Source organism: Neofelis nebulosa, chromosome 12, assembly GCF_028018385.1.
Source record: "Neofelis nebulosa isolate mNeoNeb1 chromosome 12, mNeoNeb1.pri, whole genome shotgun sequence".
In the NCBI taxonomy this organism is placed as follows: domain Eukaryota; kingdom Metazoa; phylum Chordata; class Mammalia; order Carnivora; family Felidae; genus Neofelis; species Neofelis nebulosa.
In genome coordinates, this window is record NC_080793.1 from 76,786,459 (window position 1) to 76,803,244 (window position 16,786).

A 16,786-nucleotide genomic window follows, 5' to 3' on the forward strand; every position below is an offset into this window, starting at 1 on the left:
GGGAGAGAAGCAGGGAAGCCTACCTGCTAAGGTGATCTCTAAGACACTGGTGCCTTGACGGCAAGTTCTCCAGGATCATGGTCAGCAGGGGGCGCTGCCGTCGGTGCGATTTCTCTGTGCAAGGATGGTGGTAGAGGGATGGCGAAGTTTTCTTGGTGTGTTAGGGGCACCCCTAGGGATGCCAGGGAGTGGTACCCTGATAACCTGATAGACTCTGTAAAAACTCTAATCTGCATTGCTTTAGATTGCTCATTTGTAATATTTTTCTTGTATGAAGAGAGAAAACATAAAATCAAACACAGCTTCAAATGTCTTCTTTTGGAAATTATGAGTGTTGCACCTACAAACATAGAGCTTTTCTAAAAGAAATAGAAATTTCCCTGAAGGGCAGCTGTGGGCATTATTATGCCAACCCAGTGTGGATCGACAATTGTTAACAATAGAAAGATAGAATCTTCTATGCAGTTAATAAGTGTTTTAAAGATATAAAAATGTGTGGTTCAAGTTACATAGAATTCACATGATTCGAAAGATTCAGTTCTTATATCCCTCCCTTACCCCCTTTTTTGGGGTTGTTCATAATCCTGAAGTAATCTGATCAGAATGACAGCTGGATGTTGGGGAGACAGAAAAGTATTGCTTTCAAGGGATCCCTGGTTTGGTCAATGGTGTGTTTAAGATCAGCAGACTCCCAATCCCTCACCCATAAATTGATTCTGTCCAAAATATTCTGCTGTTTTAAAACCAGTGAATGGAACTTAAAGTGAAATTTCCCATAGGAACAATGTTGGAACTGCTAGATAGGATCCCAGCTATGTGGTAATTTCCTGCTTTAAGTCCTGTTAAACTCAAAATGTAGCTAAAAATTTGAATTTCCCCTTTGGGATCTCTCACAACCCGAAAGGCTCCTTTTACTTCTGATGTCTTTTTCGCTCTTCTTCAAAGATACTCCTCCTCTTCCCCTCCATACTGGGTTAGCCCTTAGGTCTTCCAACCATCCCCAGTGAGGTGTCAGACATGATGAGTGAAGAAATTGTCCTGGACAACAGGTCCAGGATGTGAAGCTTTCAGATATCTCCACCCTCAGCCCCAACTAACTGCAACCGCACGGAGGCCTTCCTCGAGAACCTCCGGCCGAGCTCGGTCAGCCCGCAGACATCGGAGTGATAATCCATTGTTTTTAAGGCATTCCATTCTGGGATGATTTGCGACACGGAAATTAATAACCAGAATAGCTATTGTTGGGACCCAGCCTGGGAACCTGAACATGAGTCAGGACATTGCTGTTAGGATGATGTTCCTCAGTGACTGGCAAAGAAAGGTGTATGGCACTTGAATATAATCAGACATCTTTATTTAGGCCAGCCTGGAAAACAGATGAGGGAATGGATACTGCTCTCCCTTTAGCTTCTTGGGCACTGGCATTGAGGGACAGCACTGTGTCAGGAAGTTGCTAAATCGGAGTTCAAGGAGGAGGAGTACCTCTGCTAGAATTTCTACCTTAATCAGGGGTGCCTGGGTGGTTCGGTCGGTTAAGCGTCTGACTTTGGCTCAGGTCGTGGTCTCACAGTTCGTGGGTTCCAGCCCCGTGTTGGGCTCTGTGCTGACGGCTCAGAGCCTGGAGCCTGCTTCGGATTCTGTGTCTCCGTCTCTCTCTGCCCCTCCCCTGCTCGTGCTCTGTCTCTCTCAAAAATAAATAAACATTAAAAAAAAGAATTTCTACCTCAATTATATGAAGTATTTCAGTGAAAGTTTCCCCCCTCCCCTTCATACCACAACTATATAGTTGTATTTTGTTGGGAGGACAATTAAATTAGAATCCTTTCCAAGATGGGGCGCCTGGATGGCTCGGTTAAACGGCCGACTTTGGCTCAGGGCATGATCTCACGGTTGGTAAGTCTGAGCCCTGCGTTGGGCTCCACACCGACAATGTGGAGCCTGCTTGGGATTCTCCGTCTCTCCTGTCTCTCTGCCCCCTCCTCCACTCCTGCTTCCTCTTTCTCTCTCAAACTCAATAAATCAACTTAAAAAAAAAAAAAAAAAGGCATCCTTTCCAAGATAAGAAGAGTGCCCTCAAGATTGCCCCGATTTCTAAAGGACCAGTGCTATATTGTGGTGTGATTCTGCCCTTAGCTTCTCCTTTCCAACTAGACAAATAGACAACACTTTGTAATGTTGGCTCTTCACCTTTCACAGATCTTCAAACATAGACTTGTCACTATATTCATTGTCCACCTTTGGATGGACAGTTGTAAATCGGGCTCATGGTATTGACAAGAACATGTTTGTTTTTGCAGCGTGTGCTGGTCCATTTTGCAAAGCAAGAATAACGTACAAGTGTTCATAGACATAAAAATACCAGCTTTTTACCAGAGAAAAGTCACCTTCCTATTAGTCTGAATTAAACTCCTCTTTCAGATGAAAAAAAAAAAAAATCTCAGACTTTCACAAAGAATGGGCTTCTTAATGCCCAGGTGGATAGCTGGTACGGATTTTGGTTCTTCCGTGTACTCGTTCTCCCAGGCAGGAAGATCTTAGCAGGTCTGAGTGTTTGCTTTTGGGGTTCATCCATGACTGCCCAACTGGACTATGACACCAGACTGATGTAATTTCATTTCAAGCTCTTAATGTTTACTTGCCTACCTTGGGCATGGTACTTAACCTTTATAGCCTCAAAGTTCTCATCTGAAAAATGAGGCTAATAATAGAACCTCACGCTTAGAGTTGTTTTAAGGATTGTATAAGATACTGGCCCTAAAATGCACCCGGTGAATGCTTAACACATGGTAGCTGCCCGTGGCTTACTCGGGTCTTTTATGGGGTATTGCTGTGGTACCCTGGCTGATTGATCACTGCTTAGGAAAGGGGAAAAAGCACCTTTTCAAATCTTGATCTGCATGCTGACTTGGTCTGTCATGTCCTACCTGAAGAGTCTGGGATGTTCCATCCTCATTGAATCCCCAATCTTTCTCCCATTGAATTCATCAGTCAGAAGCACAACTTGGAGAATACCACCTTTCTGCTCAAAAACTTTCCGTGGCAGCTTGGAACTGACTGCATTCGAGTGCAGACTGGTCCACTTTGCATTCAAGAGGCCTTCCCCACTTGGGCCCCTGGCTTACCCTTCTAGATTTTTCATGTTCCCTTTGTTGTCACCAAACCCAGTTGCATGCTTTTCTTAATACTTAATTGTGTTTTTGTTGTTGTTGTTGTTGTTGTTTTTACTTTACTCATATGGTTCACTCTGTCTGAAGTGGACATAGCCCTTTCCTTCTAACAAACCTACCCACCTTTTAGTGAAGGTCTGGCTCAACAGTTCCCTCTGAAGAACTTTCTCTTATCTCTCTTGCTTGGAATCATCTCTTCTCGAAACGTCTAGAACATGCTGTTTATGCTTCAGTTGCACAACAGTCACATCTTATTTTTCCTATTAATATGCAGTCTTTATGGAAGCGGGAGCCATTTCTCACCTGTATTTTTATTTGCTGTAGTACTTAGCCCTGTCAAATCAATGCTTCCCAAGCTATCTGTGAAGAAGAACCAGCCTTTAAAAAATTGCAATCTGTGGCAGACTAGGGTGTTTGTAAAATATCATAAAAATGAATTACTAGAGAAGCGAAGTAAAAACCAGACTTACAAAATACAAGACTAGGGACACCTGGATGATTCAGTCAGTTAAGTGTCTGACTCTTGATTCCGGCTCAGGTCGTGAGCCCCATGTCAGGCCCAACACTGTCAGCACGGAGCGTTCTTGGGATTCTCTCTCTCCCCCTCTGTCTGCCCCTCCCCCTCTCTCAAAATAAATAAATAAACTAAAAACAAAACCCCCACGAAATACAAGCCCAGATATATCACTATTATAGTCAATAGATGTATAATTATCCCTCAAAGTGTTATACATGTATTTAAACACTCAATCTGTACTTTTCTCATCTCCCAATGAATAAGTACATTGACTGTATGACAAATAATATATATATATATATATATATATATATTGGTCTCTGCCCCAGTTTCTGGCACAGAGCTCCTAAAACACTTGTAATTTCCCTAATAAGAGCACTAGGAGCATCTTTTGTTCTAATATTTGGCCTTTGATCTTGGTTCCTGACACAGGGCTCCTAAAACTCTTGTAATTTCCTGGGAGATAGGAATGTCTTTTGTTTTAATGAGGTGACTCTGGGTGGGCACCTGGACACCTCCTGGGTGAGGCCTGGTTACCAAAAGTCCAAGCCTTGATTACAAGTTTGGAATTTTCATCCCCTCCCTCGCCATCCTCCGGAGAGGGAAGAGGAGCTGGAAAGTGGAGTTCATGATCAATCATACCTACAGGACGAAGCCTCCATAAAAATCCCCAACGTATGGGGTTTGGGGAGGGAACATATCCACCTGCTGGGAGAGTAACATATTCCAGCTCCACCAGGATAGAAGCTTCTGCACCCAGGACCCTCCCAGACCTTGAACTGGGACATTTTCTTCACCTGGATGTTCATCTGTATCTTTTATTATATTCTTTAAAAAAGGATAAACTGGCAAACATAGGTGTTTCCCTGAGTTCTGCAAGCCAATCTAGCAAATTAACCAAACCCAGGGTAGGGGTTGTGGGAGCACAGGTTACCACCTGGACAGGAAGTGGAGGGCAGGCCACTGCCCTTATCTTGTGGGACTGAGCCCTTATCCTGTGGGATCTGATGCTAACTCTGAGTGTCGGAGGCGAGTTAAATTGTAGGACATGTACCCAGTATCACAGAGCATTCCTTGGTGGGGGGAAATGCACGCACTTGTGGTGTCACAAGTATTGTGAGTGTGGTAGTCATGTCAGAGTGAAGGAGACACACGGAAGAAAAGCTGAGTTTTTGCAGCTTAGGCTGGCGCACGTCCACAGGGCACACACTGAGTAGTATGACTGTGTGTAAGTGCTGTGTAACCACGTTCATTAAGGAAGTGAATCCATGGAATAGGGAACGTTTTATAACACACTTTCTCCTGTGCTTTTCAACTATTGTTGCTCTCAGTGTCCATTCTTTAATATAGGATAGTTCGTTATTATTTTTTCTTTTTCTTTTTAATTTTTTTTAATGTTTATTTATTTTTGAGAGAGAGAGAGAGAGCGAGAGAGCGCACAAGCAGGGGAGGGGCAGAGAGAGAGGGAGACACAGAATTAGAAGCAGGCTCCAGGCTCTGAGCTGTCAGCACAGGGCCTGATGCGGGGCTCAAACCCACGAGCCGTGAGATCATGCCCTGAGCCCAAGTCGGATGCTTAACTGACTGAGCCACCCAGGTGTCCCTAGGATAATTCATTATTGATAAACTGTGATGAAATTTGCCCACGTTGACTTGATGATTTCTGAATCTTGATGCATTTAAACAAGAAAATCCAGGTATGATTTTCTTTTCTTTTACACACATATATATTTTTAAGTAATCTCCATACCTAATGTGGGGCTCAAACTCATGACCCTGAGATAAAGAGTCACATGCTCTACTGACTGAGCCAGCCAAGGGCCCCATGATTTTCTTTTTGAAAGGATAAAGGTGGAATGGAAAAATTGCTACATGCCAGAACTTCAGAGATATTCCCTATTGAAGAAAAGATGAAAACTCTCTTCTAGGCTTAGTGTTCTGCCTTAACTCATTTAATTTCAAGAAATATCTTTTAAATTTAAGAAGTATACATCACACCATTTACATGGTTAGTCAGGAATTACACTGAAAGTTCATTAAATCACATCTAGGGAATTTAAGTGTACTCAAGTAAGTAAATTAAGTGCTGAGTTAATTAAGTTGTTAATTAGTTAATTAACTGTTAAAGTTTTAAGTGATGCCATTAACAAACTGATACAAATTTCAGTTTTACTTTCCTATATTTAGAAGGCCTTCATGGAACTGTAAAAGCTTGAGGGCCTAATTCTTTCCACAGAGTTTTGAACCAAATACTAACATATTTATAATAAGATTTTTATTACTTAGGGTTGAAGGCATTTTAAAACAATTTGTCTAATTGCCTTTTTTTTCTTTTGCGAATCAGAAGATACTCTCTTCATTTGCTTTTTCTTCTACAAAATAGAATAAGTGAAATAAAGACGAAAATACAGTGCATACAGTGTGATCTATACCACCACATTTTTTTTTTTCTTAAGTAAGCTCTCTGGCCAACATGGGGCTTGAACTCACGACCCAAGATTAAGGGTCCCATCCTCTGCCAACTGAGCCAGCCCTGTGCCCCACCACATTTCTGTCTGGTACAATTTTTAGGTGTGAAGTTTTCAGAAAAGGTAGACTCCAAATATATGTTGTAAAACAAACCACCCCAGAATGTGGTGGCTCAACATAATAACAATCATTTGTATGATTGTTGCGAATTGGGCAGAGCTGCATGGGGACATCTCATCCATCCTGCTGGCGACCGAATGGCCCATTTCCAAGATGGCTCATTCACATGGCTGCCAAGCTGGAGTCTTGTTCCTCTCTTCATGGGTCTCTCCCCACAGGGTTGTTTGGGCTTAATCACATCATGGTGACGGGCTTTCAGGAGCGGGTTCTAAGAGGTTTCCACAGAAGCAGAAATTTTCTTACGAACTAGCCTCAGAAATCTCAGAACGTCACGTCTGTGGTATTATGTTGGTCAGGCAGGTCACCCAAGCAACTCCGGTTCAAGGAGAAAGGGATAACTCCATCTTTCACTGGGAAAAGTACCGAAGATAGAAAGGAGTAATTCAGTTCAGTCACTTAAGGAGGACGTGTGAACTCCCACGGTAGTTTCCAGATACTGAAAGAAGTCGAGGTGTAAAGTTTTTCAGGGGTGTCTGACTGGCTCAGTTGGTAGAGCGTATGACTCTTGATCTTGGGGTTGTAAGTTTAAGCCCCACGTTGGGCGCGGAGCCTGCTTAAAAAAAAGAACTTTAGGGGAGGTGGGTGGCAGGATGGTGAAATAGGTGATGGGAATAAGGAGTGCACTTGTGATGAGCACCAGGTGATGTATGGAAGTGTTGAATCACTATATGGTACAGCCGAAACTAATATTACACTGTATGTCAACCAACTGGAATTTAAATACATACTTGAAAAATTCTGTTTTCATCTCTAAAAAAGACAAGATAAAGTTTTTCCTCAGTGAGGGCTAGCCTACAATGAGCTGAAAATTATGAGCAGTACCATGAGTGGATGATGTCGTAGAGGAAACAGTAGTTCTGGACAGAAAATCTGGGTTTTAGTTAAGGTTCTGTTGTTCCATCTGAGAGATTCTGGGAGAGTTATTTAATCTTTCTAAGACTGTTTCCTGATGTTCATTTATTTTTATCATTTATTTATTTTTTTAATTTACATCCAAGTTAGCATATGGTGCAACGGTGATTTCAGGAGGAGATTCCTTAGCGCCCCTTCCCCGTTTAGCCCATCCCCCCCCCACAACCCCTCCCGTAACCCTCAGTTTGTTCTCCAGATTTAAGAGTCTCTTCTGTTTTGCCCCCCTCCCTGTTTTTATATTATTTTTGCTTCCCTTCCCTTCTGTTCATCTGCTTTGTCTCTTAAAGTCCTCATATGAGTGAAGTCTTTCTCTGACTGACTAATTTCACTTAGCATCATACCCTCCAGTTCCATCCACATAGTTGCAAATGGCAAGATTTCACTCTTTTGGATTGCCGAGTAATACTCCATTGTGTATATATATGTGTATATATATATATATATATATATATATATATATATATACATACATACACCACATCTTCTTTATCCATTCATCCATCGATGGACATTTGGGCTCTTTCCATACTTTGGCTGTTGTTGATAGTGCTGCTATAAACATGGGGATGCGTGTGTCCCTTCGAAACAGCACCCCTGTGTCCCGTGGATAAATACCCAGTAGTGCAATTGCTGGGTCGTAGGGTGGTTCTATTTTTAGTTTTTTGAGGAACCTCCACACTGTTTTCCAGGATGGCTGCATCAGTTTGCATTCCCACCAGCAGTGCAATAGAGATCCTCTTTCTCTGCATTCTCTTAACCAACTGAGCTACCCAGGCACCCCTGTATTCTGATGTTTAAAAGGGGGACAAAAATATTTTGCATTAGTTGTGTACATCCCAGGGCAGGTGAGAAATTCAAACAGGCTGCTGTATAGAAAGAATGTATTTTAGATGGAAAACCAGACTATGTATGTTTTCCATTGCTGGGCATTCTTAATGCCAGAACGTACCCATTGTCTCGTCTTCCTCATACACCTCTGTTGTTAGTTAGTTTATACTGCATTTTTATTTATTCGTGTATCAGTAACCCAGAATTCTCAAGCTACTATGTTCCCTGGGAATTAAGACTGCATGACCTCAGACATCTGCTTCTCCATTGGGAAGGTAGAATTCCTATGACCAGGAATGTAGAAGGAAGGGCATTTGCCCACCAGTCAGGGTTTGAACTCTGGGGAGTGGAGTTGGGGAGATACAGGCATCTCACTTAATATAGAAGTGGTACCTGTGAAGGAGTAGTTCTAGACTGGGACTCACGTGAATTTCTGCATCCATGAAGCTATAAACCTGGGAGCCTGAGCCATGGTGCAAAAGGGTGTCAGTGGTTGCTAAGTGGTTGGGATTGGTGGTGGGTGACCCTGGCTGTGGCTCAACTGGGGAAACCAAAATTATCTCAACTGGTCCTACTGAGGTCTTGTTATCAGTGACAGTGCCAGGCAGCTGGGCATCCGAGAAAAGCGAGCATTAGGAATGAGGAAAGTAGAGGAAGGAATTAATTAAACCGAGTCTAAAGGATTATGGTTGGAGACGCTTGGTGAATTGCTCTTTGATGCCGGAAAAGAGAGATTGAGACAATCCAGTGTTTTCCTCATGAAGGCAAAACGAAACGGAGTGCCTGGGCCAGATACAGGGAAGAAACGGGCCATGTTGGGGCTTGTTCAAGCATTAACATAGCAGAATTAAGGAAGCCGTTGACTTTCCTCTAAAATTTCTCCAGGCCTTTCTTTTACACCTTGATCGGTGCCGTACATCTCATCTCCCTTGCTGGGTGTGACCTCCTTTAGGGCAGGGCTGTCCCCTGACAAAGTCAGGACTTACAGAATGTTTGGTGAATTCTGTCTCCAAATGAATCTAAGATACGCTGTAGCAAAGAGTGAGTATTGGCTTCCTGGAAGACTGGAAAAGAGCAAGCGGGGGCAGAGTGTTCTGGGTAATCAGCCGGCTACTTTTTGCTGCCTGCCTAGAGCATCCAGTGCTCTCAGATGCAACTGATTGGCAAAAATTGGTGAGGTGGGCTTGACTTTGAAAAGCTTCGAAAAGCTCACAAGCACAGAATTAAGCAGCACAATATGAACTTTGTAGAAGTGGAATTCTGCTCATGTGACCTGGAGATGGCACTGGGAACTAATGTCCTGCGTGGTGTTCGGGTAGAAATGGATGTAAAGAGTGACTGAAACAAATACTCGAGACGACTCTTAAACGTACTTGCAGCAACATTTCTAAAGCAGGAGATCAATAGATGAAAGCAGTAGACGTTTCCCTCTTCTCTGGACAGGAAGTAAATTATCAAGTTACCAGGTTTTTATTTTTATTTATTTTTATTTTGAGAGAGAGAAAGGGAGGGCGCAAGTGAGTGAGGGTCAGAGAGGGAGAGAGCGAATCCCACAAGGGGCAGACAGAGAGAGAGAGAGAGAGAGAGAGACGTGTGAGGGCAGGGCTCACCCGAAGCAGGGCTCATGTTTTACCAGAAGTGGGGCTTGTGCTCACTGGATGTGGGGTACGAGCTTACTTAAATAATCAGGTTTTTAGAATGTCCCGTGAGGACGCTATTTTATGGGAAACACTGCCGATTGTTCAATATCTATTCTTTCTTTCTTTCTTTCTTCCTATTCTATTCTTTCTTCCTCCGTGACATAACTCACAGTTGCTGGATCTGGCCATGTGCCTAGCTGTAAAATGATATTTTGTTCAGAAATAGGTAAGGGCACAAATAATAAGTCTGCAGAGGCCACTAGGTGGGGCTTTCCAAGAACATTTTCCTGAAGGGGCAGAGTTGGTAAGAAAGCACAGCCTTTGTGCAATTCCTTCATTTTTTTCCACATCGTGCCTAGAATGGTAGGTGGAGTTGCACCAGCCTCCTGGGGGCCAGGAGGCAAACCAGAGGATGGAAATCACAATTAAGTTACTGAAGCAAAAAGAAAGAGCCTGTGCCCCAGATGACCGTGGAGCTGCCATTTCAACCCTAGACTGTCCACTGTTATTTTTGGTTTCTGTTAATAGAGGCCAAGAGGAGTTCTTTCTTCAGGGTGTTGAATGCCATAAAAGTATTTAAACAGTATGGAGATAATGAACTTATTTTATGTACATTTTTAACCTTTTAAAAAATGTTTAGTTATCTATTTTGACAGAGAGCATGCAAGTGGGGCAGGGGCAGGGAGAGAGGGAGGGAGAGTCCCAAGAAGGCTCCACGCTCAGCACAGAGCCTGATGTGGGCCTTGAATCTCATGACCATGAGATCATGACCTGAGCTGAAAGCCAGAATCCCGAGCGGGTTCTACACCCAGCAAGGAGCCCAAGCTGGGGCTCAAGCTCACAACCATGACATCGTGATGTGAGCTGAAATCAAGAGTCAGACACTTAACCAACTGAGCCAGCCAGGTGCCACTGTCCCCCTTCATTTTATAACTCAAAGTTACATGAGGACGTTTGATGCCTTCTGGCCGTAATTGTGGACATCGTACGTTGGCAATTCTGGTTCGTAGAGAGTCCTGTTTAACTGAACGCCACTAGTGAGGTCCCAGGGTGGCATAACGGAGACTCTTCTAACTGGTCTTCACTGGTTCAACTCATCAAGTAACTGATGCTCTCCGGTTCTCTGTAAAACGTATCAATGCATGCTCCCTATAATTGATTGGGTAGCATCCTGTCCAGTAATAAGTCGCACGTCTTCCCAAATCTCTCTGTACCGACTGCACTTGTTATAATAATATATAATTTGATGAAATATTATATGGTTTGGTAACCTTTTAAGGGGGGAAGAAAAGAGATGTTACTTGGAAAACTAAGTCAAATGTTTGGAAAGACTATAGAGATGAATTTTCCATACAATTTTAGCTTTGGGATTAGGTATGGGGAAGCCAGTTGTAACTGGGGAAAGAAAATCAATCAGAAATCTTCCAATTGCCTTGGGACAATCTTTGTTTGTTTGTTTGTTTGTTTAATATTTATTTTGAGAGAGAAAGTGAGCAGGGGGTGGGGCAGAGATAGGGAGAGAGAGGAACTCTAGTGGGCTCTGCCCTGGCAGTTCAGAGCTCCCTTGGGATCCTCTCTCCCTCTCTCCCTCTGCCCCTCTCCAGCTTGTGTGCATGCTCTCTCTCTCTCTCAAAATAAGTAAATTAACTTAAAAAATAAAATTAAAATTAAAAAAGATAGTGCAGTATGCAAAAACAATCCATGGGGAGCCCCAAAAGAGTGGACCCCGGGACAGAAAGACAGCCCAACACCCATAATCGGTTAAAACATATATATTTAAGTGTTTTAATTGAAAATAAAGTGTTTAAGGTATATGTGTATTTTAAATAAGTCTCCATTCTGTCAGATATGTTAAGTTCCTTATTCCATTAGGATGGGTAAGAGTGCATCTGCTGTGTGTACAGAATTCACACTTAGTGCAGGCATTGAGGGATGAAATAAAGGGGTGAAAATCCAAGGGGATTAAGCAGTGATTAAATGTACCAGGTGGCAAATAAGAGTGCTCGCATTCCTTTTGCTATGCTACCCTGTGCTGTTGGGGGTAGACATTACTAATCAATCACAGTCTTCTATAATCAATCACCTATCTAGCCAGTCTTCAACTGGCTCCTTTTCAATGTTGAACACCAAGCAGCCACTGCCAGTTAATCAGTTGGCCTGTGACCCCGAATCGGTTTGTCAACCACGCTTGATAATGTAGAATAGTGCAGGAGGCGAAAGTCATGGATGGGCACGCCACCTGAGGCTCTGCAGGTTGGAAGTGTGCCAAGAAGATACGTCGGGGGATCTGGGAGGACGTCTGCCATCCACGGATTACTGGGATCCATCTGGCCAACCTCCCTCTTCTAGGCAGTGTCCCCTTCCTCTTCACCTCATGAGTGCTTCTTTCAGTGCTGCCCTCTAGATGGGGAAGATGGTCTTGTCACAGAGAGGGAAAGTTCTGTTGAGATGACCCTCAGAATCACTGTGGCTGAGTCACACCTAGGCAGGTTGGTGTGATAACTTGGCCCTTGTGGCAGAATGTCCAGATTTTACCCCGATGTCACCACCTCCTGGCTCTGACTAAAGCCAGCTACTTGACCTCTTCAAGTTTCTGTTTTACCAATAGCGGGGTTATAACGACTAACGGCAATAGTGCACGGAAGGCATAAAGGACTGTTTCCAGCCCACTGTTTCAAACCCACTATATCAAACAGGGTTTGGAAGCATGAATCCATGAACTCTTTGAAATCCTATGCACATTATCCTCAGAGGAGTCTGGGACTAAAACAAAAGCAAACCCAAACAAGAAAAATTTAGAGTTGCCTGGGTGACTCAGTTGGTTAAGTGTCCAACTCCTGACTGTGGTTCAGTTCAGGATCTCATGGTTCATGGGATTGAGCCCTGCGACAGGTTCTGTGCTGACAGTGTGGAACCTGCTTGGGATTCTCTCTCTCCGTCTCTCTGCTTCTCTCTTTCTCTCTCAAAATTTTAATGTTTAGTTATTTTTAGGAGAAACAGAGAGACAGAGTGTGAGCTGGGGAGGGGCAGAGAGAGAAAGGGAGACACAGAATCCAAAGCAGTCAGCATAGAACCCACAGACTGCGAGATCATGACCCGGGCCGAAGTTGGACGTTTAACCGACTGAGCCACCCATGTGCCCCATCAAAATAAATAAACATTAAAAAAAAAAAAAAGTAAGGCTTTCTTGTTTAGAGCAGTGCTTATCAAGTTGTAATGAATCACCTAAAGATCTTGTTAAAATGCCAGTTCTAATGTAGTAGGTCCAGAGTGGAACCTGCAGCCGTGTATTCCTGGCAAGCTCCCAGTTGATGGTGATGCTGGGGACCCGTGCACCACACTTTGAGTAGTGAAGGCCGAAAGTGCCCACCCTTTCTTTCCTTCTTCTGCTGAGAGGCACTGTGACAGGATTATCAAAAGCATGAACTCTGGGGCCAGACACCTTGGGTTTGTTTTCTGCCTTGACCTTTACTAATTCTTCACCCTTGGTCGAGCTGCTGAACTTCTCTCCTCCTCAGTTTCTTCAACTGTAACACAGGGGAAATAATAGTACTTCTGCAATAGTGTTAATATGAAGATTAAATGACATAAAGAGTTTATAACAGAGCTCAAGGCATAGTTTCTGTTATTCTTACTTTATTTGCCAACTTGTGAGTACACTCTCTGTTGCTGTTGCCGCATTCTTAGCTGTCTCCGACGACCTGGCATTCTCTGGATTGTGTCCGGAGTAACGTCTCCCACCAATGACATAGGGGTCGTATAAAGTTGCAAAACATGAAATGTCCCTCCCTTGGGGAGATAGATATGACAGGAGACACTTGTTTAGTTCACTTCTTTTATAGCTAATTCGAGCACCGAATTCAGAACAGGTTTTTCCACTTGACTCCTAATTCACAGGCGCATGACCTCATACTGTAATGTCATAATCGTGGTAGGGTGCTTACGAAGAGTGGTAGATAGAAGCAGGGTCACTCTGCTCTGTAGGTGCTACTGCACCAGGGAGAGTGGCCCCCCCAGGTGGCCTGCAGTGGAGAAGCAGCCGAGAATCGGTTCCGTCCACCAGCTGAGTGCCCACCGTGGGCGCACGCCTCCACGAAGGCCTAGGCGCTCCAGTGCGGTCACTTCGTCCTGCTTTGACCTCTGCCACGCGCGTGCAAGACTCTAGCTCACAGGTGAACAAGTGCAGCCGGGACAGGAGAGGTTGGGATGAGGAAGACGTACTCATCCAGCGCTGCTCTCATGCCATAATTCTCCTTCTCCTGTCAGCGTGATGTCGTTGGCACTTAATTCTCTTCTGAGAGAACATGTGGAGACCGTGATTCCTCTCTCTATCCCTGCCTTTCGGATCCAGATGATCTTTTAAGGAAATCAAAGCTTGTCGCTACATACTGAAGAGGATAGCCATTTCTTTTCTTTTTTTCTCTTTTAATGAGTGGGCCCGAGTATATTCAGATTGAACATGTTAAATGTTATGATTTGACTGGTGCCGAAATTTTTCTAACTCAACTTTATTGATGTGCAGTTGACAATAAAAAACGCATTCATTTAAAATGTGTAATCGACGACTTTGGACAAATATGTGTGGCTATTTGTCCAATGAACCAATGCTACAATCAAGGCATAGAACATTTCCATCACCCCCAAAAGGTTTGCTTCTGTCCATTTGAGGTTTCTCCTGCCCCAGGTGACCAAACCTATTTCTGTCATCATAGATGCACCTGTTCTGGAAATAGAACCTTCAGGTGAATCGAATCTTACGAATAAGGTATTTTCTGTCTGGCTTGTTTTGCTCAACATCATGTTTCTGAGTCATTAGTTTTGTTATGTGTATCACTACTCTCAGTAGCAGGACCCCCCCTTTTTTTAAAAAAAAAAACCTTTCAGTTAACTCTGCTAAAGTATCAACAATTATGCATACATTTTAAATGAATAATACGTGTACTTTGAAGTAGATTTTAATTTTTTTTAAACATAGGCCAGCTCATAGGTTAGGAAAATCACTAACTGCTGGAGTATTTGAGCAGCTATGTCTATTCTGAGGTTGTGCGAGCTGTGTGGCCTGGTGGGTAGCCTGGGGTCACAGCACCGGCCACGACACTGACTTTGTGAATTTGAACGAGATCAGCTTCCCCGTTCGTACCGGTCTTTGCTGCCTCCTGAGGCCCATTGTGGGCCTGACACAGCGTTCCTTGGGGATGGTCACTGAGCTGTGGAGCCAGCAGAGGGAGCAGGAGTCAACAAATGAATTGCAGAGCTCGGCCAGCGTCTCGAAGAGGCTGTCATCCCCGCTGTCCTGGGCACAGTGGCCACACTGCTCCAGAGCCCAGCAAACCCTATGGTGGACCAGTTTCTAAAGTGACTTGTGGTTCCATATATCATTTTTCAAACTTACTTCTCTGATTGGGTGACACTGTAGTCATTTAATATAAGAGGAGTATAAACAAAAAATCTGTGCGTGGTCTTATAAGCAACTAAAATAGATTCACATTTAAAACTTGTTTAGATACATGTTTTAGTGCTTATTACCCTGGAGAAGAATTGTAAAAAAAAAAAAAAAAATGTTAAAGGGGCCCCTTCAGAGTTTACTTTTCAAGGTAAAAACAAACACAATTAGGCTGAGTCATCAAAAATAACAGTTTATGGAATTGTCAAAAGTGAAATGTTTTGTAGCATACTGTTATCTGAAAACAGTCCTGAGATTGTAAAAGCCGCTAAATGACTTCACTCTGAGGCCAGATCTATAAAAACACAGTTAATGGACATTTCACACCATGAAATTTCCTGCATCCACCATCCCGGTACTTACGGTCACAGAATTATTTCTGTTCTCTATTCACTGTTGCTTCTCTGAACATAACTGCCATTGAATGCAGTCTTTATCATATATTTGCTCCCCAAATTCCTCTCTTTGTAACATCAAACAAACCAAAACCAGAGAGTGGAATTAGGTCGGATGTGGCGTGCCGGGAAGCACTTTGTCAGCTTTCGTATACCACGGCCACATCTCTCCCACTATGAAATATTGTTTTGAAATAATGAACTTGGTGAAAAGTTTTGTGATTTCAAATGAACTTGGTAATGTGATGTATGCAAGTGAGAAAGTGAAATACGCTAGAGCTGGCATTTTCCAGGTGAAATGGGGAGGGTACCAAAAAGGCATGTTTGAAAGCAGGCTCTTGTGGAGACTCCGGGAAGGAGCAGAAGGGAGGGGTGAGGCAATGGAAGGAAATAAAATGAGGGCCGGAAATGAAGGAAGGCCTGTGTGGGGGGCAGGGGTGACCCGGGTCTGCATCTTGTGTCAGAAGATCTGTTTTACTTGCCAGAAAGGTATCTGATAAACCTCTCTAGGAAAGAGGAATCTGATGTTACTTTAACCAGCCTCTACACAGAGAAAGAAGGAAACATCCCAGTTATTTTATTAGGCCAGTATGATACTGATCTAACACCAGACCAGGAAACCACAGACTAACCTCACTTATAATTGTTGATGTGAAATCCTAATAAAATACCAGCAAATGGATTCCAGCATTTCACTAGGAGAAAATACACCACGACCGAAGACGTTTATTCTAAATGTTCACAGTAGTTCAATATTACGAAGTCTATAAACATATTAAATCACATTAAAATGCAGGGAATGATGTGATGTAAATAAGGCTGGGCTGCTTTTTTTTTCCAAGAGATTTTTTTTCAGTTTATTTGTTTTGAGAGAGAGAGAGAGAGAGAGAGAGAGAGAGAGAGGGAGGGCAGAGAGAGAGAGAGAGAGAGAGGGAGAGAGAGAATCTGGATGCTGGGCATAAACCGTGAGATCATGACCTGAGCCAAAACCAAGAGTCAGACGCTCAACCAACTGAGCCACCCAGGTGCCCCTAGGCTGGGCGGTTTTAAGACCAAACAATGGAGCCTGAGGGCAGATCGTGGATTGCCAGAGGATGGGCCTGGGGCATCTTTGATTACAAAGGAGTGACACAAGGAAGCTTTAGGAGTGACTCAACTCTTCTGTGTCTTGACTATGGTGGTGGATACATGCCTCATTGCACTTGTCAGTAGGACTGTACATCCAAACAAGTGAA